Source organism: Stegostoma tigrinum, chromosome 23 (assembly GCF_030684315.1).
Source record: "Stegostoma tigrinum isolate sSteTig4 chromosome 23, sSteTig4.hap1, whole genome shotgun sequence".
Classification (NCBI taxonomy): Eukaryota; Metazoa; Chordata; class Chondrichthyes; order Orectolobiformes; family Stegostomatidae; genus Stegostoma; species Stegostoma tigrinum.
Genome location: NC_081376.1, coordinates 41,869,282 through 41,893,577, shown reverse-complemented (window position 1 = coordinate 41,893,577; position 24,296 = coordinate 41,869,282). Strand labels below are relative to the sequence as shown.

At 41.0% G+C, this 24,296-nt stretch overlaps 1 protein-coding gene across 1 annotated transcript in view; it reads left to right on the top strand.

Annotated features, from left to right (window-relative positions):
- LOC125462240 (acyl-coenzyme A synthetase ACSM3, mitochondrial-like) overlaps positions 1-24,296 on the top strand; it is a 654,353-nt gene that overhangs the window by 303,975 nt on the left and 326,082 nt on the right. Inside the window, exon 4 of the mRNA XM_059654111.1 lies at positions 18,574-18,649. The gene's annotated coding sequence lies outside the window, so the exon portion shown is untranslated. The remainder of the gene's footprint in view (positions 1-18,573; positions 18,650-24,296) is intronic.

Here is a 24,296-nt window from a genome sequence, read left to right as displayed (position 1 = left end):
AAGTGGGGGAAAAGGGTGATAGGTGAGAACTGGAAGTATGATTTACATTTCTTCCATTTTGAAATGGTAAGATTTGTTTTGTTATCAATGAGGACATTTTTGCAATGTTGGTATCATTAAATAGATACTGTTAGCATGTATCCTGAGGTTTTCCATGATGAATGCTAGGTGGGTTGGCATGGAGAGAGAGAGACAGGTGTGGTGGGCTGTGAGTATGGTCCAATGGAGTGAGAACGAGAGGAGACTGTCTAGGATAGTGTACTGGAAACTGAGCCCACTATCCCTGGAGTAGTCACAAATGTGCAAAACCCATTTAAACCCACCAAAGTGCCTAATTTAATCTAACTGCCAATTACAGTTAAAAGAAAATGAACATCAGGGATTTACATTAGCAAGAAAATAACTGTTTATTATGATCAAACTGTTTTTAACCAATGGCAAGAAAGAAACATAAGCTACAAACTTATACCGTAATAACTTAAACTCTACTCTTTTAAAATTTCTCATACATGCATAAGCAGCCAGTTAAAGAGACAAGAGAAAGCAGAAATATTATGGGTGAAGAGAGGATAACAACTCAAAGATGTTGATTTTGGTTCATTCCACTTCATGTCAATTCTTTGCTGAAGAGATGACGTTGTTTCCACTCCAATGTGCTGGTTGGGAATTAACTTCTGTAGGTATCTCTGAGGGTGTTTACCCCCTATTTTCCTTTCAACAGGCAATTTGTAAAGAGCACAGTTTACAGGCAAATGGTGACTGAGAACAGCCTACCAAGAGATTTGTTGTTATTCCTCCACACAAGATGGAGAGAGAGAGGCATTTAGATGATTTCTATTTGCATCCTGGATTTTTCTTTTATATTGTCCAAACACGGTGCTGTGGCCACTTGCCCAGAAGCCAATCACGTGGCTGTTGCTATGCTGAGCTCTGCTGGCCAACACAATTGGTCCTGATTGAAAAACAGCAGCCAAAAGACTGGACAAAATTGCCCTGAATAACATACATACAGTGTCAAAATATCCAGTGTCCTCTGCTGCTTGAATAAGGCAACATGAACAATCCATTGTACTAATTAGTGTTATAATCTTTATCTGTAATCTTTGACCGTACTGCTTAGCCCTGATATTGACTTTCCAAATTGCACATCTTGATACCTGGCAGCCTCTTAGACCTGTCCTAAGTTTCCCAACCTCGGTCCCATTCTTGCCTTGTCCCCCTCTAAAGATGGGGAATTCAAAGAGCAAGTGGCCATTTTTAAAGATCTGGCTCACAGTTGCTATTTCGGCTTCCTCAGTTCACGTATCATGTGAACAAATATTGGGGCCTTTGATCTGTTTGTACGGAAACTCACATGGGACATGACTTCTGACCCAGAGGTAGGTGCGCTACCATATGAGCCATAGCTGACACTTTAGAAATGAACAGGCCTTTTTCTTCCATTAACGATACTTTCTGCTGAATACCAAAAATGTGTATCCCTGAAGTACTGCTTTTCAGCATTGAAATTGTCATCTATCGTCATGTTACACAACAACAAGAAATCACATTTATATGTTGCCATTGAGAGGAAAAGAGCATTGTCTTTGGACCTAAGGTCTATACCTAACTCTTTCTTGCAAACATTCAATGTTTTGACCTCAGCAGCTTTCTGTAACAAAAATTTCCACTGGCTCATCACTCTGCATTAAGAAATTTCTCCTTACCTCAGTCCTGAATGGTCAATGCTGTATCTTCAGACTGTAACCCCTAGTTCCAGCCTCCCTGGACATTGGAAACATTGTTTCTGCATTTATCTTGTCTAGTCCTGTTAGAATTTTGTAGGTTTCTATGAGACTCCACCTCATTCTTCTAAACTTCAGTGAGTACAGTTTTGACAGATCCATCTCTGTAGATCAATGTCACAGAGAGAGGGAAGGTTATGAAACACATTTTGCTCTCTTTACTGAAGATTGTCCCTCAAAATTATATACGTGAAACTAGCCATTATTCCCCCATTGTGAATGTCAACAACACATAAAGGATACTGGCCAACAGTGTCTGCAACAAATGAAGTCCCTCATCTTCTACATAAAATCAAAACAATAAATACTATGAAATCAGAACAGACCCTGTAATAGAATCAGATCGATATTCTTGTGAGTGGGCATTAACAAATGGTATTAAACGTAACTATTCACAAGGCCTGATAAGAGAAGTCATCTTCTAGGACCCTACAGATTCAAGCTCCAGCTCTGTGTAGGCTGATATCTCTGCGACATAGCTCCTTATACGTATGCTCAGTACTTCAGGGTACCCAGGGTAAGTGTATAGTTCACCTGTTATTCTTCAGACTTGAGCAAAAGCCTAATCTGGCTCTGGCTCCGTCTCCAGTGAAGTTTCACTTTCATAGTTTAGGAGATTACGGGGCGGCACAGTAGCATGGTGGTTAGCACTGCAGCCTCACAGCACCAGGGACCCAGGTTCAATTCCAGCCTTGGGCAACTGTCTGTGTGGAGTTTGCACATTCTCCCCATGTCTACTTGAGTTTCCTCCCACAGTCCAAAGATGTGCAGGCTAAGTGGATTGGCCATGCTTAAATTGCCCATAGTGTTCAGGGAGATGTAGATTAGGTGGGCTTTAGGGGGATGAGTCTGGGTGGGATGCTCCAAGGTTTAGTGTGAACCTGTTGGGCTGAAGGGCCTGGTTCCACACTGTAGGGATTCTATACGATTCTCAATTGTTGGAAACTGCTACATGTGCTCTTGAACAATTCTCACAAATAGGTTCTCTAGAGGCTAATGCGTGTACAAGGTAGTTACTTCTTGGTCTAACAAGAAGAATTTTGTACAGTAAACAAAAGATGTAGTTTTTTGCATTTTTTTGCAAATGTTAACAGGCTGTAAGAATTGACCCTTATTTACCACAAAGATTATTGGAAGGACTTTGCTTTAGGTCTGTCTCCCATGAAAGCCTCCCACTTTTCTGTAGAGTGGACAGTTCTTACTATCTCCTACTTTTCTGTGCTCCTCCAAGGCTTCATCACGGTGCCATCAATCATTAACCTCTTCAGATCCTCCTAGACTCATTTACAACACAAACCATCAGCTAGAATTATTGTTTCACAATTGCTCTCAAGTATCCATCCTTTTTTCTCAGGAAACCTTATGCAGCAATAATGTACTTTAGTTGCACAAGCGTGCTCACATGTTTCACACATGTTTATTTTAGAAATACAGTCTATATAACTCTAACGTACAAATCAAAGATATCAAAGCCACAGGGAAACATTAATTAGGCTCTCAATACAATCCATTGAGTCACCCTTGAAGGATGGTGTTGAATAAGGCCTTAATATGTTTTGAAGGCGCCTTGAGATAGGCAGAATTGAGGTGGAATCAGAAGTGCTGAGCATTGGTTGAGCACAGAATCAGGCATCGCTGCAGCAACATTATTGCACAGTCTGTCAAGGCTGGCACACATAGAGCAGGAATAGGCATTCAAATCCTCAGACCTGTTCCACCATCAATTAGATCATGGCAGATCTACACCCCACTCCCTTAACATGCTTAAGGGGTAAAAAAACACTCAATTCTTGAAAACTTAATTTGATCCAGCATTTCAACCTTTAGAGAAGAAAATTCCCATTTTCTATCCCCGCTGTGTGAAAAGCATCCTTCACACCTAATGATTTACATCCCTGAGGATTTAGTTTCTCTGTATATATCCTATCAAATCCTACTATCATTTTAAATACCATGATCAAGCCATCCCTCAATCTTTTATATGGAAGGGGATACCTACCAAGTTTGTACAATTACCTTAAGCGTTGGCAATTAAATCAAACTTTGAAGCTTTGAAAATTTGCTCAAAAAGTGGAGTTCAATTTATACAACAAGAATAAAAGTCAGACATTGGTCTGTTTGCAAGGGATTGCAAATTTGAAATGTTATTTGTTAACGCTTCAATGAGCGGGCAACTCAAACTCCCAAGAGCTTTTGCACAACACCTACTTGATTCCTTACACCCAATTATAAAGCACCATTTATAATAGATTGTGTGAAGAAATTTAAGAATGACTACTGACATGAGTGTAGCAGGTCATGAATATAAAGAGTGTCTATTTATGCTCCATGTTTATGCAAAACTATGGTTTGGAGGGCCAGGGGAGTGGAGCTGTCTTAGACATTAGTTCAACATATATGTTTTACAGTAATGTTGATGTTTTAAAGACGTTGAGCTGAGTAGATTGAGGGGGCAATCATAAATGGTCAGCATCGTCTTCCAATGAATTGGCCTGTCGATGTTAAGTTGCAGGAAAGGAATGTACTCATTTTTTCAGTTTTATAGATAGAATTATGGAAGTTCAAAATCCCACTTTGCCTCTATTCTCTTTTATAATTTGCCTGCTACGCCGAGATCCCTGATCACAGCTTTTATAACTGCCAATAAAAATTTAGGGGAAAGTTCATTCTGTTTAATTTCACAAAAAAAATTAGAACTGTCAGCAAATGTGCCAGCCGTATGTGCTTCATAATGCAGTTCTCCCATAGATAGTGGAGATCTGTTAGATCAAGAGGGCTGCAATGTGTGGAAGCTTTTGCACAATATGATAAAATGCATTTTTATAAAAACAGAGGTATCACTTTCGACCTTGTTACTGCTGTAAGGAACCTTTAACTCCAACAGGGCAAACCCGAATGTATCTATGTTAGTGTGACCACCAACTGCACCCTATGAACTGAGTTACTTAGAGGGTACAGGTTGTTAGCTAACAGGACCTCAAGGGATCTTCCTCAATCTGTTGGTGCTTCTGGGAACAACTGAAATTATTTTCATTCAGTTAATCAATACCCTTCCTGGATGGATTCCAAGACCTTTGCAAGGGCTTGAAATGGAACTCATACCAATCACTCTATCAGAGAAACCTGAGGACTTGCAAACCACAATGCTTAAGGGACTTTGGAAACTTGATAAGTTGGGGGTTTAATGGAGCATCTCTCACCTCACTCCTCCATGGCCGAAATCCCACCAGAGTTTAGCCAAAAATTCTCACCACAGCCATCCCTTCTCTCCAATGCTTAACAATTACCTGCACACACTGCAGCTTTAATTTTTCTTCTATACAAGAATGCCACATAATCACATTGGTATTACATGGCCATACCAGGTATTTCCATACTGTCAACTTATTCCCTTAGTGGAAAATGTGTCAATCTATCCCCAGGTTACTGGATCTCCTCAATGAATATGAAATACTGAGGGACTTATAGGGATAAATAGAAGTATGTTTGTGTTCTTTTGAGAGATGGTACATGTGCTGCCAGATATAAAGTCAGAGGGGGTTCCTGGAGACTCCTGTTTGCCACTTGCTCCTCTGGCCCCCCTGCAGTCACCAACATCTCAGGGCCTGTTCCAACTACACACAATTCCTGTCCACCTGGGCCTCTAGGTCCCCATTGGCAAAGCACAATGCCAGTTTCCCTCTGCATGACATATCTTGGGCAATAGACAGGACCCGTGCAAGGTACCTGCAGATTGCAAGCATGTGACTGGGTGTACAGCTGGGCGTTAAAGATGTCTCAGAAATCCTGAAGTGGCCTGTGATGAATGAGAGAATATAATGAGGATGGCACCATTGGAGTTTGTTGCATTGGTAATGGAATGAGGCTAGGAAGATGGATGCAGTGATTGTAACAGGTCAGCCAAGTGAACTTCATAGAATATGAGTTCCCTGGTTAGGTTTGTTAATCTGGTCCAATCAGGGAGAACTGGCTGACAGATGAAAAAAGAAGTGTCAGGCATTCTGTTCACACTGAGAATTGGCTCTGAGGGATTAATGTCAAGGACTTTCCAAGTGTAAATATAGGGTGGGTTGGTCAGGGGACAGCAGGCTCTATTTCAGTGGCGATGAGAGAAAAGCATGCTCCTGAAGACATTTACTCTCAATGATCGTATTTTGAGTTGGGGTAAGCATTTCTGGCATAATGCCACTAATCGGAAAGCTTCAGTCATGTGATCCTACTGTCAAAGACTGAGCCAAGTTGAATGGTATTCAACATACAAGGACATACCAGCTATCATCCAATGGTCTGGGAGAAAGAGCAGTATGACTTTGAAGGCAGGCTTAAAGAAACAACCCACCTAGTTCTTCACTAAATACCAAACTGTCCCGGTTCCTATTTGATTATAGGACCAACCCTCATGCAACTACAGAGGTAGCTTCAGCAGAGTTGCTGATGGGGAGAAGACTCTGCACCAGATTAAATCCGATTTTTGCGGGCCTGGGGGAGAAGGTGAAACCAAATCAGGAATCCAAAGTTAGACACAAGGCTCTGCTATATGAGAGAGACAGCTTATTTCAGAGGGCAAAGTTTGGTGAAAGAACCACGGGAATGGCCCTGTATGGATAAGAGGCATGGTCTAAGCAAGGTCAGATCCAATGATGTTTAAAATTTAGGTAAGTGCAATAGTCTTGAACAAAAATATGGAATGTATGAAAGCTGCAAACCCGCAAACAGTGTGGGAGCAAACGTGCCTGCCTCCTCAAAAGCCTTTCTGACTGTTTTGGAACCTGTGGGGTCTCCATCTCCAACAAGCATTAAAGAAACCTTGGAATCTGAGATGGAAACGGTAGATGTCGACACCTTGACACCTTTGCCATCTGCAGAAGAGAATGACTTTCTTCCGACACACCCCGGGTGCAAGAGGCGAGCTCCTGTGCATCGCACGCCACCCATAACTGAGGCAGAGTTGGAGGAACCTGACCCGGCGCTAAAATGCCCCAGGAGGAGCTGCAATAAAAAAAAAACCAGCCCATGTCCTCAGACTCAGAGGGGGAGGAATGTAATGATTGTAACCAGGTCAGCCAGATGGACCTCATAGAATATGAGTTCCCTGAGGCTATTCATTTGTTCCAATCAGACAGCTCTGGCTGGCAGATATAAACAGGAGTGGCAGAGGTTCTGTTCACCCCGAGAGCTGTCTCTGAGGGAGCTGGATCAGTGTCAAGGACTCTCCACATGTAAATAAAAGGTGACTTGGTGATGGGGATACCGGGCTCTGTGGTGTTATTTGCAATGGTATGAGAAAACTGATTAGTCCCCGCAAGGAGAAACCAATGATTAGAATTGACACTTAGCCAGTTTCTGATAAAATTCAACCCTATATTTCAATCATTTTATTCCATAAAGTTTCATTTTTAAGTCCATTCACAGATATTTTTGTATTTATTGTAATATTGTGCAGAAAGTAGAAATTATAAGAGAACACAGAAGAAGATTAATTATGCTCTCACAAATACTGGCATTTTTTTCTCCTTTAAGAAACTAGGAAGCTCATCTGTCATTCATTTTAATTGTCATTCATTTTAATTTTCCCCGGTGTAATTTCTTTGACAGGATTATATTAACCTGGACAATGCCTAAACCAACAGGTAAGACAGATGGCCCATTAATTGATGTTTGAGACCTTGCTGTGGGGAAATCAACCGTCTCATTTCCTGCATTAAAGTGGCAGGTACGCTTCATACTTTATGAGCTGTGAAGCACTTGGGGAGTGTCCTAAGTTGTGTATAAATGTAAGTTGCTTCTTTTAATTTGCAGCAAGCAGGACAATTAATATTAGTCAGCAAGAATGCCTATTCTCTACCTCTCAAGTTGTTTGAAAGCCTCTTAACCAGTGATATAACAGCCAAAGTTATAAATCCATTTGGAAAACAGGAAAGTAGGAAATTAAGCACAGCGGTGCATTGTATGGCCTGATTCACTGAAATAACCACCTCCAGAACATGAAAATCTGATTTATTGGTCTACATACCTAAACCAAACTACTTGTTCATGTGTGGTGATATTGGAAATCAGAAACACATGGGAAACAATCATTTGCTTTCTTTTCAAAAAAAACATTGCAGTTATTGTCTACCTGTTTAGATTGTTAGAAATTGGGGTCCCCTATAAAACTGTGGCTCTTCTGGTATTGCGCACTTAATATTTCTTAGACCTCATTCAACTGTGTCACAAAAACAACAGGCCTTCGACAAAGGCAAACAGAAGATTGATTGATCACCAAACTACAATATATTGTAAAGTAAGGAGTTTCATTCTTAGGAAGAATTCAAATGGAAATAGGCAAAAGGACACCACTTATGCTGGCCTCAACAGCAGATGCCCACGATCATTGGCCAAGAGGGTTTAGACAAGTGATTGACACAGCAGAGACGGCCAGCACCCAAAATAATACAAGACCATAAGACATAGGAGTGGAAATAAGGCCATTCGGCCCATCAAGTCCACTCCACCATTTAAATCATGGCTGATGGGCATTTCAACTCCACTTCCCTGCACTCTCCCCGTAGCCCTTGATTCCTTGTGAGATCAAGAATTTATTGATCTCTGCCTTGAAGGCATCTACCAACATGGTGGGGAGGGAGGGAGGGACACAAGCTCCAGGGGAACATGCCACCATCTTCTTGACAGAAGGCCAGCAGCTCCCCTACATCAGCCTGAGAGCAGAACAGATTGTCACCACCAAAGACTATAGAATGTCAGAGACAAACACACCACTGCTTCAAACCCACCTCCCCAGTCTTGCAGGATTCGGAAAGACAGCTGAGGACAAAACATTAAAGGGAAGGGGCTAGATATGGTCCTTAGGATAAAGGGATCAAGGGTATGGGGAGAAAGCAGGTACAGAGTGTTGAGTTGGGTGATCAGACATGATCATATTGAGTGTTGGAGCAGGCTTGAAGGGCTGAATGGCCTGCTCCCATTCCCATTTTCTACATTTTAACAGCTTCAGGGTCAGTGAGGCATTCACATTTGTCACAGCTGTGGTCTTTCTTTGCCTAATTTACCGATGTGTCATATCTAAACGGCTGTTCCTTAACAAATTCAATAAATTGCAACAGAAAATTGCTACAGCTCATTGGCTGTCTGTATTAGATAACTGTGATTACAAACCACCACCCCACCCCCAACCCCCAAAACTGACAAAGTTACTATTGAAAGTGATAATTTAAAATTAACTTATTTGCTAATTCTGCTTTTCCTTGTGTGTCCATTTACAAAGTCTTGTATTCTCTGGTGGAGAGAGGGTTAAACACATGGGCTAAGCAGCCCAGTGGGGGCATTTCAGGAAGGTCAGTGGAAGACAGGTAGGTCAGATCTCCACCCCAGGCAAACACCAGCTCTTCCACATCACAGCTGATTTGTGAAGCAGAGTAATGCCAGCAGCATGTGTTCAATTTTTGTACTGCTTGAGATGACTGTGGTGGTTGTATTGGAGTCAGTCAGCTGGAACTCAGAAAATATGAGTTCCTGGATTGGGGCTGTTAATCGTGTCCAATCAGGGAGCCCTGGCTGACATAGAAAGATTGAGTGTCAGGGATACTGACATTCTGGTGTCTGACTCTGTATGAAGCAGTACTATAATCAAGGATTGATCTTTTGCAGATAAAGGGTGACTTGGTGACAGGATACTGGCCTCTGTAGAATTATTTTAACACCTTCTCAACTTTGCCCCTTGCTTGAAATGTGATGGCCCTCAGGTTAAACCATCACCAGGTGTCTCTCTCAAATGAGAGAGTGAGACTATGGTGACATTACCTCAGTGTGGGTCCTCATGGAGCAATAGTATTGTTCCTGCCTCTGGGCTAAGAGGGATGGGTTCAGGATCCATCTGCTGAAGGATTGTATTGTAGCATCCCTCTGAGCACATTAATTGGATAACAAATGTCTTGACTGAATTCCAGCTTAGCCTATAAATAATTTGCTGCCTTCCAACTATCCCCAGGTTGGAAAAGTGTGACATTTTATGAGTGAAGCATCAATAGCAAGGTCTTACCAAGATTCTTTTAAAACACAATGAACTCTCTGTTTCTTTTCCTTGGCTGTAAATGCAGATTAATGCAGGAGTAATGGAATGCTGATAATTTTGGATTTACACAAAAACATAGAAAATAGGAGTAGGCCATTCAGCCCTTTGAGCCTGGTCTGCTATTCAATATGATCATGGCTGATCAACCTAGTCAGTACCCTGTTCCCCCACTTTCTCCCCATACCCTTTCTCCTGACTCCACAGTAGAACATAGAAGAGTTCAGCACAGGAACAGGCCTTTCAGCTCGTGATGTTGTGCCAAACATGATGCTACGTTAAACTAATCCCTTCTGCCTGCCCATGGCCCATATCCCTCCATTCCTTGCATATTCATGTTTTTCCCTAAAAGTCTCTTAAACACCCCTTTCATATCTGCCTCCACCACAACCCCTGGCAGTGCGTTCCAGGCACCTACCACTTTCTGTGTTAAAAACATGCCCTGTTATCTCCTTTGAACTTTCTCTCTCTTACCTTAAATGCATGCCCCTTAGTGTTAGACGTTTCAACTCCGGGGAAAAAAATTTCTGACTGTCAACCCTATCTATGCCTCTCTTAATTTTATAAACTTCTATCAGGTCTCTCCTTAGCCTCCGCTGCTCCAGAGAACACAACTCTAGTTTGCCCAGCCTCTCCTTATAGCTCATGCCCTCTAATCAAGGCAGTTTTAATGCTTGTCCCTCATGTTATAAACATTAACCAAAACATTGAAGAGTTTGCAACCAAGAAAGTATCACAATGTTAGTGTCATTCACTGGTGAGGGAGACCATCAGATGGGCTGACAGTAGACTGGAAAAAGTCCAAATCCTACAGTGAGTGGGATTAGCTCCTTTTAGACATAAAAATAATTGAATTTTCTGTAAACAGTCAGTCAGTCTGGGAAATTGCAGCATCTTCTTGAGATGCATTAAACCTTAACCTGCATGATGAATAATAAAGCAAATTAGATGAAACATATTAATAATTGCATGCAATATGTCATCATTCCAAAGGTGACTCTGCTCTTATCTACAAATGTGTGCAGCAACAAAAATTAAAACAGCTACACATGGCATGGCCAGCAGCAATGCTACATGCCTCAAATATTCACCAAAATATGCAACCTAATCCTTCACTTCAGCTACCGTCTAATGTAATAAGTGACATCTTTATTCCCCACACAATCATTTCAGTCCCAGGGGCATGATTACTGTCTCGGTAAGATTACACAGCAAGCCAATCTTTTTGGGCTTCAGACTGAAACTTGCAGAGTTAATTTTCATTGTTGTAGCTGCCATTGTGTTGTTGAAAATGCAAAGATCTACTGGACTGAAGTTGAATCCAAACCCAGTATCAGTATTGTTCCTGATCTGCTTTGTTCTAGCATCTCCCCTAGTTGAAATGTAATCTTATTGGCTTATTTGCCTACCACTTCTGCCCAGGTTGAGGCTTTGTACAGTAACAGTGGAGACCATTGTAAAATATTCATCAAGATTGCTTGCGCACACTATTCATAAATGGTCAGTGTCAACCTATTTCAAAAAGAATAGAACCTTAACATTCAGCCCCATTACTGTTGATCGATCCCTCACTAACAACACCTTTGGAGTCACCATTAATTAACCTCAAACCATGCTCTGTCATGGAAATGCAGTGCCTACTACAGCAGATCAGAAATTGAGTATACTGGTGTCAGTCTGTCATTTCCTGATTTCTCAAAGCCTCTTCACCACTGGGTGCAGGTTAGGATTGTGAAGAAACATTCTCCACTTTCTTCAATAGACAGGGCTGCAAGAACAATCTAGAAATTCTATGCTGTCCAGTATGGAGCTGTTTGATTGATAAGTACCCCTGCCACCACCTTAAGCAATCCCTCCCTCCAATAGCATGTGGCAAAGGTTTGTAGCATCTGCAGCAGGTTATATAGCAATTCATCAGGACTTCAATAGTATTTTCCAAATCTTCAACTTCCATCAAAAAGGACAGGGAAACGCCGTCATTCCCCCAGCCACTCACTGTCTCAACTTAAGCATATATTGGTCAATCTTTAAATATTACATGGTCCAAATCCTGGAACTATCTACAAAACAAAGGAGTGCTTATACTACACAGCCATTCAGGAAAAAAGCCCACTAACATTTCAATAGAGACTGAGATTGTGTAACAAATGCAGATTTTAAGGGCGGCACCTATGAACCCAGAATGAACAGTGCAGATAATTTTAACCAACCTGTTCAGATGTATCATGACACAACTTCATGATTAGGTGAAACTTCAGTCTGGGCCTTCTGGCTCCCAACTACCATTGTGCCACACTGTTGCAAGGACAGTGTATAGCGAGCAGATGGAGCTTTAATGGGCTATGCTGCGCATGCAGCTGGACAACAACAATCAGAAGAGTCCATTAAGTTACTGGTCACAACCAGAAACACAATATTTGACTTTACAGATGGAAACTGTTCAACCCATCATGTCCCTGCCAGCTCTCCACAAGAGTAACTCACCTAGTCCCACATCCCCATCTTTTCCATTGGATTCTGCCAATTTCTATGCTCTGCAGGTAATTACACAAATCTCTCTTGAAAGTTGTGATTGTATCTCTCTTCTCTACTCTTTCAGCAGTACATTTCAGATCTGAACCACCATTACTTCAATCCATATTTATTGTTTTCTGTACAGGAACAGTTTCTCCCAATTCAATTTGTCCAGAACTGTCATGATTTTGAGCACCTCTATCCAAATGTCTTTTAATTTCATCTTCTCCAAAGGGAACAGCCACAGGTTCTCAAATCTACCCACTTAGCTAAAGTTCGTCATGTCATAATCCAGCTGATGGTAATACGGGACAAGTCAGATCCCAGAACAAAACCTGATTTAGTAGCCAATGTATTTAATTTTTACAGTTGTACTGGTTATTCACAAGAGGGTACTGATATTGTTTGACAACAAAACATAAATTTATTGCACAGAGAGAAAAAAAACTATATAATTAGAAAGATCTAATACCAAGATTAAAGCAAAGTTTCACATCATATCCCAATACTATCCATTCGTTGCCTGGAAATTTCACTCCTAACTCAACTCTAAAATTTTACTTAACTGACTTCTTCCAGTTTATTATCCTCCAACTTCAGAGACACTCTTACAATTCTTGTAAAAATGGCATAATCTCAAAGTAAAGGGTCATCAGCTTAGACATAGATGAAGAGGAATTTCTTCTGGAATTCTTTATCACAGAGGTTGTGCCACGAAGTACCTTCAAGATTAGAATAAACAGATTTTTAATCAACAAGGAAATCAAACGCTCTGGACTCAAGGCAGGAAAGTGAAATTGAGGATTATCAGATTTGCCAGAATCTTGTTGAATAGCAAAGCAGACTCAATGGGCTGAATGGCCTACTTCTGCTCCTACATCACAAGGTTTTATGGTAATTTTTTCCACAGGCACTGCTTCAGGAAATCTTGATGAAAAATCCATTATTGTTTCCTAGTCTTTGGTTGGAGTCCTACACAGTACACCAAACCTTGCTAAAACATTCTTCAAAAAAAATTGGTTTCAGAGTTAAAGGTGTTCTTGGCGTTTGGTCTTTGACCATGTTCTGGTATGTATGACATGACTGGCAACATTTTGAACAACAACTGTTCACCCGAGCATGTGAGCGGAAAGTCAAAGTCAGTCAGGTGTTTCATTTCTGTAACTGCTATTCAATGACTCTTCCTGGAAAGTCAAAGAAAGAAAGGATTGTGACTGAATAGAAATGACTACTATAGTTGGTCAGCCTGTGAATGGTCACTTACAGAAACCCACACACAAAGGCAAATCATATTAGCACTTTCCAGAAAGTGGTGGAGAGAACAAAGAGATGGAAGGGAGAAATTGGAGACTGGAACCTACAAAAATATTTATAACTTGAGCCGTCCATAAAATTCTTCTTCAGATAATGTCAAAATGTTAAATATCAAGAATAGACATGCTACTAACATCTAGAGTGATAAGAAAAAAATTATTAAGGGAGCTGCAATATATTTTAATCTCACACTTACTTCACATCTGGTAAAAGTTTTTAAGTAGACTGATTTACAGCAAAACAACATCAAACATGTTTCTTAAAAGATGCCGTCATTGGGTAATTGTTGGCTATTAAAATCATCATTGCCAGACACCTTAAAACTACAGCAGTCCAAAGGAATGACAATGTGTTAGCCAGCAGACCATCTTATTGCCTATCACCAAGTTCCATTTCCTGCAAATTAAAATACTGAGGGTGACAGCAATGATGTAAATAAAGAGCTGAACATTTTTCAGCAGCTCTTTATCTCAAAGGCCTTAATTTTGGACAACATAATTTCCTTCATTTTTTAAGAGGGATTTATCTGGGGAAATTTAAGAGCCATTCAGCCAAATCTGTGTCTTCAAAGATTATGAGATTTACTCAGAATTTATTAACCTTCAGCTATGAAGGATACAATTATTTTTCACCCAGAAGCAATAACATACTTCTCTAAAAAGTGCAGGCTTCAAGGATTCCTAGCTGCACATTTAACTAAACACAAGTTGTAGCTGCTGCCTAGAACAAGAGCTCTGTTGATTGTCAAAGGAGGGACATCAACAATGGCTATAAAGTTGACAATATCCTATAGATCCCTCCCCTCCCTTGCCAGTTATGTTAAAGGAGCCATGTTGCCAGCTAAGGGAACTCGAATAAGAGCAATTGCAATTTAAAAAGCCAAAGTGCTTTGGGGCTTCAGAAGAAAGATGGTACAAGAAGGGTCTGAAACGTGAGCTTTCCTGCTCCTCTGATGCTGCTTGGCCTGCTGTGTTCATCCATCTCTACACCTTGTTATCTCAGATTCTTCAGCATCTGTAGTTCCTACTATCTCAGTAACAATTTTGGCTTTGTTCTTCAAATCGTCATGTGGCGAAGGAGCAGCACTCTGAAAGCTTGCAATTTCAAATAAACTTGTTGGACTATAATCTGGTGTCATGTGACTTCTGACTTCATAAATATCATAAATTACCCTCAACAAAAACCTTATAGCTACTCAAATCTCAGTGAAGGATTTCCAAATGTCTGCTTAAAATTTCCTTGTTCAGTGGGCACTATTATATTTGATTTGTTTCTGGGGAACCTTTGAATTCACTGAGTGCTATCTTCTTTAGTTAATGCTTCTTCATAAGGCCCTGAAACTACTAGCATAGTTCACGTACTCCTTAATATGTCTTCCTGGAATTCATGCATTCGGCAACTTCATAAAGTGAGATTGCAACGCCTTAAATCTTCTGGATTCTTTTCAGCTTTTCTCTTACTAATTTCTAAGTCACTAGGAATTCAATTCTGCACTGAATGTTTTGAAGATAATTATGCCGCACTGCTGATGTTACAGGTCCTTCTCTTTGAATGGCCTGCCTCTTTCGACAGGAACCTAGTTTCCATCTCTGTTTCCCTTCATGTTAGGATATCAACAGCCATTTTTATGGCTTCTACCCCAATTTTTCATCAGGAGTGGTTTAAGACCTCACTCAATTGATCATAAACAGATTTCCTGGCAACTCCCACCATGTGTAGAGCTCAAAAATGAAACTAAAACAATGCCCTTCCTTTTTTAACACACAATATAGAAGAAAAGCCTAATGTAAGACTATATATGAAAATAAAACAAAGAATTGTAGGAGTTTGAGGATTGACCTTCTAGAGGTTTATAAAATCACGAGGTGCATAGAACAAAGAACAAAGAATAAAGACAATTACAGCACGGGAACAGGCCCTTCGGCCCTCCAAGCCTGCCCTGATCCAACACCTCTATCTAAACCTGTCGCCCATTTTCCAAGGATCTGTATCCCTCTGCTCCCTGCCCATTCATGTATCTGTCTAGATACACCTTAAATGACACTATCGTACTGTCCTCTACCACCTCTGTTGGTAACACGTTCCAGGCACCCACCACCCTCTGAACTTTCCATGCATATCTTATCCCAGTCATAGATAAGGTGAATAGTAAAGGCCTTTTCCCTAGGGTGGGGGAGTTAAAAACTTGGGGCGTGTTTTAAGCTGAGAGGAGAAAGATTTAAAAGAGGTCTGAAGGATAATTGTTTCGCACAGTGGGTGGTCCACACATGGAATGAACTACCAGAGGAATAGTAGACTCAGGCACAGTTACAACTTTTGAACGAAATTTGGACAGGTACACGAATAGGAAAGGTTTAGAGGGATATGGGTCAAATGCAGGGAAGTGGGAATAATTTAGATTGGAAAACTTGGTCAGCGCAGACAAATTGGACAGAAAGGGCTGTTTCCATGCTGTACGACTCTATGATTCTACACTGGAAATCTGAAACATGAACAGAAATTGCTGGAAGAACTCAACAGGTCTGGCAGTGTCTGTGGAGAGTGGAACAGAGTTAATGTTCTGAGTCCAATTACCCCTCTTCAGACCTGGAAATTCTTCAGTTCAGTTTGAAAGCAGGGTCACCGGACACAAAACATTAACTCAGTTTTCACTCCACAGCTGCTGCCAGACCTGCTGAGTTCCTCCAGCAATTTCTGTTCTTTGGTGGATGTGGCATGTATATTAGAATGCAGTCTAATTAGTTTTTCCTTTAATCCTGAATGGGATGGCAAGGCAGCATTTGTTGTTCATCCCTCAGTTCAGAGTCAACCACATTGCTGTGGGTATGGAGTCACATGTAGGCCAGGCCAGGTGAAGATGGCAGTATCCTTCCCTGAAGGACATTAGTGAGCCAGATGGGTTTTTCCTGACAATTGTGGTCATTATTAGACTCTTAAGCCTAAACATATTTTATTGAATTCAAATTCCACCGTCTGCAATGGCAGGATTTGAACCTGGGTCCCCAGAACGTTATCCAGTTTTCTGGATTAACACTCCAGTGATAATACCACGAGACCATTGCCTCCCCTTAACAAAATATATATTTTTGGGTTAGGAATTGTGATCTGAAACAGGCAGGATTTGCCAAAAATACACAGTGCACAATATATAATGATGGTAAACAATAAATCAGCCATGATCCTTTTGAATGGCAGAGCAGGCTCGAGGGGCTGAATGGCCTACTCTTGGCTCTGATTTCTTATGGTCTTATGCCCTAACATTTACTTATGCAAAGGATGAGCCTGATAGATGTTGGAGGTTGCTCCTTAAGGTTGGTTTCTATTGAGGTAGCAGTTCCATTCCATCAATCATCTGTTCCCTAAAATCTTGGAGCAATTGTTCGGAAATCCTTTATTCCTTCTCTACCAGCACTATTAATGCCAGCATTGCTCAGGCAATCAGTGGGCTGCCTCCCTGCTCCCAATGCACACTTGGTCCATGAATTATCATGCAGAAATCTGAGCATTGTTGGCACTTTGCCATTGGGTTGGGATCTGAAGCAGTTCAGAGCTATTTCAGACTGGCACCAGTGCATGAAAATTATTCATCTGCTAGACATTGGTAGAGCAAAGCCTCCTTCATTTTAACTGACCTGCTCACGAGATGTGCAAAAAAATTCCTCAAAGTGACATTAAGAAGACATGGGAACTGGGTAAATCACGAGCTGGATTATTTTCATATGTTCAACACCACTCTCCAAGTGTATATTATACTACGTGCAGCTTCAATTCAATATTTTTGGAATAAATGCGAGTGATACTTACCAGCCCATTGACTTGAAGCCATGGGCTATCAATCTAGTTCAGAAAGTATTGCAGTAAGCAGTTGACACATGACATGAATCCATGTGAAAACTTTGTAGTCTCAGTCAGCGAGTTGACGAGCAGATTTATTTGCATATTTTAGATCATCTGTTAGGATACCCTTAACAAATCCGTGCGCTACTTGGCCATTTTCCCAGCACTTTATGGTCTGTTGCAATCACCTTGGCTCTCACTGCACTCATCTTCCTGGCCATCTGCTGGGCTTCAACTCTCAGTATCTGATTATAAAGAAGTAAGGCTGCAATTCAATTTCAATGGTGATGTACTTTGTATCACTGTTGAAATGCATGAGAAGAACTCAATTAAATGGAAAGAAAAAGAACATTTGAAGGTGAAAGTCCTTTTATTTCCATTTACTCTGAAGGTTGAAATGTGCCATTCATTCCAATTACAGAGTTTTTTGTATCACTGCTTTCTCAAACAATAACTTCCATGGTGCCTTAAAACAGAAAAGCGTGACTAACCCTGCCGTGCTTTATTAAAGTATATAGGAAAAAATGTATAAGCAGTAGGTACAAAAAACATCTGGGGTAATAGTAAACAGATGGGGAGAGATAACATATCATATATGCATGACAGTCAGTAATATTTCTGTTAGCACCGTTGTTTACAGTCAGCACTGGAAAGCACGATACTTCACTCTTCCTAGATTCGTCTTCCTTTTAAAATTTGTTTGAGACATTTTGTGAATTTTCACTCTACATATTTTAATTTCTGAAATGAGCATCTGGTAAGTGTTAACCTATCTACTCAATGCACAGAAGAAATCTGTTTATACAAGTCAGATAAAGAAAATATTTAACCCTTTCTACCGTAGTTTCAGGCTGCCTTGCAAGTGTTTCTGTAAAGAGGAATTATCTCTTAAAACCTTTGTTACTTAAAAAGAGTATAAAGTGATTCTTAAGTATTTTATTTTCTTTGTTTTTTTTTAAATGTTCCCTTTCTAAATTATCACCCTACATTTGTTACTGAATAGATAATACACTCTACACTTTCATGAACCTCTCTAATCAAGTTTCTTATTTCCAGACTGAGATCCATTTGAAGCCATTGGCTCCTCTGTCCAATTGCGTGCTGTTTGTCCATTATTAACCAATTATCTGATGTAAGTATCTTTGCAATCCCAGCAAGATTTGTGATCTAAGTCTGGTACTTAGAGTTTGGCCTGCTATCCATATTAATGGACTGAGTGGGAATAGTGATCATAATTTTTCAAAGGCGTCATCAGTAGTATGTAGACTACGCGTATACACCCTACCCTCTCCATTCAGGGCAGTAATGAAGTTCACCCAAAATTGGACATTGGGCTCTTGTTTCAGTCGCGTGACTGAGCTGCCAGCATTTTGATGGATTTGGCCCCTATTTTACAAAAGGAATGAACTTCAAATGTCTTATCCCACCTGCAGCAACCCCTGGGTCAGTCTTGGAAAGAGGAAAAGAGAGGCAATAGAATTTTTTTTTATAGAATCCTTACAGTAGGGAAACAGGCCATTCAGCCCAACAAGTCCACACAGATCTTCAGAGCATCCCACCCAGTCCCATCCCCTTATAACACACCTAATCTATACATCCCTGAACACTGTGGGGCAACTTAGCATGGCCAATCCACCTAACCTACACATTTTTGGATTGTGGGAGGAAACCTACACAGACACAGGGAGAACGCAGAAAATCCACAGTCGCGCAAGGGTGGAATTGAACCCAGGTCCCTGGTGGTGTGAGGTAGAAGTGCTAACCACTGAGTCACTGTGAAGGAATAACAGATTGGTTGTAGATTGGCAGTGCCTTAGGAGTGTTCTGGAGTAAGAAGGTGACTCCAATCCTGCACTGCCTCAGTGGCATAAGAAAATCTTTGTAACCCTGCCAGGGGGGTTTGATAATTTAGAGCTTGTTTTTACTCTTTCGTGGGATGTAGGCATTGCTGGTTAGGCCAGCATTTATTGTCCAGCCCTAATTGCCAGGGATCCAGCCAAGAGTCAACCACATTGCTGCTGGTCTGGGGTCACATGTAGGCCCAGGCCAGGTAGGGATGACAGATTTACTTCCCCAAAGTACACTAGCGAGCCAGGTGAGTTTTTATCACAATTGACAGTGATTACATGGATTGACATTTTTTCTTTATCCCAGTTTTCTTTGATTGAATTCAAATTTCACCATCTGATATGTTGTGATTCTATACCTTGTGCTCAGAATATTAAACTGGAGTTCTAGATTACTAGAGCAGTGACATTACCACTCCTGTTGTGTTAAAATCACTGGTCTCCTGTGTGGTTAATTTAACAGAGGGGCCTAAAGTCAGCACTTTTTCCCCTACACTAGAGATAAATTAATGTGCATCTCTGATCAGCTCCTGAAAATATCACCAATTTAGAATGCAGTGTCTTTTCGGAATTACTTGAACAGAATGGGCTTTTTGTCCATTTGTAATCAATTATGGCTTCCATTTGTACAATTGTGATATCATACTTTCAAAAATGTCCCAGAATATACTGTGCATGTGACTAATTGCTTTGACGTTCAGTTTTTAGGCTTCAGCAATTTTGTACACAGCACAGCAAGATCCCATGTGCACGAGGCAAATATCTCATTCTTGGGTAGCCTTGGCGAAATACAGGAACTTCTGGATTTTCAAAAAAAAGAGAGGGATCTGCATGGAAAATTGGCCTAAATTTAACCCCTCAAGCATCATCTAAAAAAAAATCACATTGCTGTTTCCGGGATCTTGCTGTGTGCAAATTGACTGTGCCTTTTCTACAATTGCAACAGTAACCAAACTTCAGAGATACCTCATTGGCTGTAAAGTGCTTCGAGACATAGTAAGGTTGCACCATGTAAATGCAAGTCTTTACTTTTGATATCTGGCAGAACTGCCCACTTGCACATAATTGGGAAAATCTTTCACAGATGCGCAAGCGTATTGCAACAGTTTCTTTATAAATAATGGAATAGGCTTCAATTTTAGCAGGGAAAACTCCTGTGTTATTATTTGAGGGTTTGTTATGAGAAACTCCAGCCTATTCAATACAACAGGAGAAAACTTTTTATGGCCATTGACAATTTTCAAAAGCCACAGTACATAATTTTACATGTTACATTGATTTTGCTCTATTATTGTTTTAAGCAATTACGCAGCAATTTAACTCAACATCATTATGAAGTTTAGCTTTACGACCAGCTATTAAAATTGGGCATTTCAGAGTTTTTTATTGACTCAAAACTGGCAGTACTGAGTTCGTGCTGATCTAGAAACCATGGAAACTATAAAACCTTGACATGGGATAATGTTATTGTGGGGTTCACTACAGAATAAAATTTGTGACCCAGTTAAGGGTGCATTTTCCAAATGTCTGAATTTAGTCCAATTGGAAACTCAGAATTACACTTGTCCCTTTCAACAGAAACAATGTATTAAGTATGAATTATGTTCTTCTGTGTAAGTGTAATCTTCTTTTGCTGTTCTGCTACAACAGGGTCCACAGTCAGATGCAGAACAGTTCATCCTAGAATGTACCTCAATCTTTTAGTTTCAATTTCTTAGCAACGCTGTGATCTATGCCTTAAACCGTAGTACCTAAAGTATGGGGCTTTCTCTAATGCACTGAGACACTTACTTCAGGAGATTCATCATATAATCTAGGCTGAAATGTCAGTACATTACTGAGGCAATGCTGCACTGTTGAAGGTACCAACATAATAATGAGGTGTTAAATCAAGGTCCAGTTTAAATGCCATTAATTCAAATTGAAGAGGAGTCGGGGAGTTCTATCCAGAGTCCAAATCAACCTATACCATTCAACCAACACCCAAAACAGCAAATCAGGTGATTTATCACATGACTGTGAGAGTTTGCAATGGGTCAAACTGACTGCTGTGTTTCCTATGTTGTGACAATCACCAATGATTTTTAAATAACTTCAAAACTAGCGCACTGGATGCAACATGCTCTCATACAGTCCTGAGGTTGTGAAAGGCACTATGTAAAGGTTTGTGTTTCTATCCATAATGTATCTTAGTGTGAAATCCATCTATTTGCGAAATAGCCACAGGGTTATTACCGAGGCAGCTTTCTCAAGGCACCATGCACATTTCGCTTGTAACAGCACACACTCAGATACTTGAGTCACAGTTTTGAAAGTGTTTTGAAGGAAAAGCTATGAGGTAAAAATTACATTTGCTTCAAGAAGTTTCATTTTTCTCCTGCTCCATCTCCTTTTAAGTTAAGACTTTGTGACTCATGTTACATGTTTTCCTTTGCCTATTTAAAGCCCAAATACTCTGGTTCATTTCAATGTAATGGGTGGCATAATCTCCCTTGTTTCACTTGGCACCAAAAAAGTAATATATAAAATAGATTTGATCCGAAAACTCATTTCATAGGAGCTAAACCTTGACTTATAATTAAATCCACCATAAAGAATAAGAAACACCTGGGACCAATTTATGGCGTAAATATCCCATTAGTGCAGTTAATGGACATTTTAAATCTCTTAAGCCTGATGTGAGTGGGTGATATTTAATGGAGGCACCAATTTGCCTCTTTTAGGGAAGGCCCACAAAATTTAAACCCACACAGGTATTTAAATGGTGGTCCTTCCCCAAGGTCCCTGAGCCCTGCTCAGTGAGGCCTGTCAACCAATCTGAGGGCAGCAGCTGCATAGAATGGCAGTGCCAAAGGGGAAAATGGTTCGCTGCTTCTGCCAGTATGACACCCACCCCAAGCTGAGCATCGTCAGTGGATCCCAACCCAAGGGGGAGTAACACCAGAGATAATGGGAACTGCAGATGCTGGAGAATCTGAGATAACAAGGTGTGGAGCTGGGTGAACACAGCAGGCCAAGCAGCATCTTAGGAGCACAAGAGCTGACGTTTTGGGCCTAGACCCTTGCAGGAAATAACACTAGGAGGGTTTTGTGGCGTGGACGTTGTGGCAGATGTCCTTTATTCATTCAAAGGATGAGGGCATCGCTGGCTCGGCAGCATTTAGTGCCCATCCCTAATTGCCCAGAGGGCAGTTAAGAGTCAAACACATTGCTGTGGGTCAGGAGCCACATGTAGGCCAGACCAGGTAAGGATGGCAGCTTTTTTCCCCTCAAGGAAATTAGTGAACCAGATGGGTTTTTCCAACATTAGTCAATGGGTTGGTGGTCATCACTTGACTCTTAATTCCAGATATTTTATTGGATTCAAATTCTACCATCTTGTGTGGTGGGATTCGAACCCAGGTCCTCAGAACATTGTCTGGGTCTCTGAATTAACAGTCCAGTGTTAATACCACTAGCAATTGCCTCCCCTGGATGTGGGAGGGGTATGAGTGTACTATTAACAACGGTGGGTTAATAATCAATCAGTCGGCAGGCATTGATTAACTCGGAGGGTTAGTTTATATAAAGCAGTAAAGCACATGGTAAGTTATGAAAAAAGCCAAATAATTTCTGTAATTGTAAGTTGCAGATGCAGAGCAGGGAGAGCTGCAATGCTGTAGCTATGCAGAACATGGAATCTTTAACGGTGAATTATCTTAAAGGCCAAGTGCATGAATAAAAGTGGACAGCAAGAGCAAGGGGGATTTATCTAATGCTCTGAGACAAGCTTTTCCATTCAAATCCCACTTCAGGAGCTTCCACCCTATGCAACTTCCAAGTGGTAGGGCCCACAATCAGGTGCTAAGTGCATGTGAAGAAGGGAGCCCCCCCCCCCCCCCCCGAGGGTCTGCAACCAACTGACATAGGTTTCTTACCATGTTTTTTACTGTGTTCCCTACATAGTAAATTCCACTGTCATGTAACAGCAGTGATGGAATAACACTCTTTAACTGGGGAATTTATTGGCCACTGTGTACTGCACTTGGCAGCATGTGATGAAAGAATGTCCCCTGGCTTTCTTGATGGGGCTGGTGAACATGGCAAGGCCTTCACCCACAAACATTTTTCCTCATGTTGCCCTAGCTTCTTTTACTTAATTACTTAAAATCTGTGCTCTCTCATTTTCGATCCTTTCGTGAGTGGGAACTGTTCTCCTGCCTACTGTATCCAGATACCTACTCTATCCGGACCCCTCATGGTTTTGAATATCTCTGAGATGTTGCATTTTGGAAAGACAAACCAGGGCAAGACTTATATACGTAGTGGTAAGGCCCTGGAACGTGTTGCTGAACAGCAACCTTGGGGTGCAGGTGCATAGTTCCTTGAAAGTGGAGTTGCAGGTAGATAGGATAGTGAAGAAGGTGATTGGTATGCTTACCTTTACTGGTCAGTTTAGGAGTTGGGAGGCCATATTGTGGCTAAACAGGACATTGGTGAGGCCACCTTTAGAATACTGCGTACAATCCTGGTCTCCCTGCTACAGGAAGGGTATTGTTAAACTTAGAACATAGAACAGTACAGCACAGTACAGGCCCTTCAGCCCATGATGTTGTGCCAAACTTTTACCGTAATCCCCCTAAGGTCTATCTAACCTCCACCCCTACCTTACACTATCATCCATACGCCTATCTAATAGCTGCTTAAATGCCCACAATGAGGCTGACTCCACTACCCTCTCCGGCAATGCATTCCATGCCCCGACCACCCTGAGTAAAGAACCTACCTCTGATGTCTCCCCTCTATCTACCTCCATTCACTTTAAAACTATGACCCCTTGTAACAGCTACCTCCACCCTAGGAAAAAATCTCTGGCTGTCCACTCTGTCTATACCTTTGATCATTTAGTACACCTTAAGTTGAAAGGGTAAAACATTTACAAGGATGTTGCCA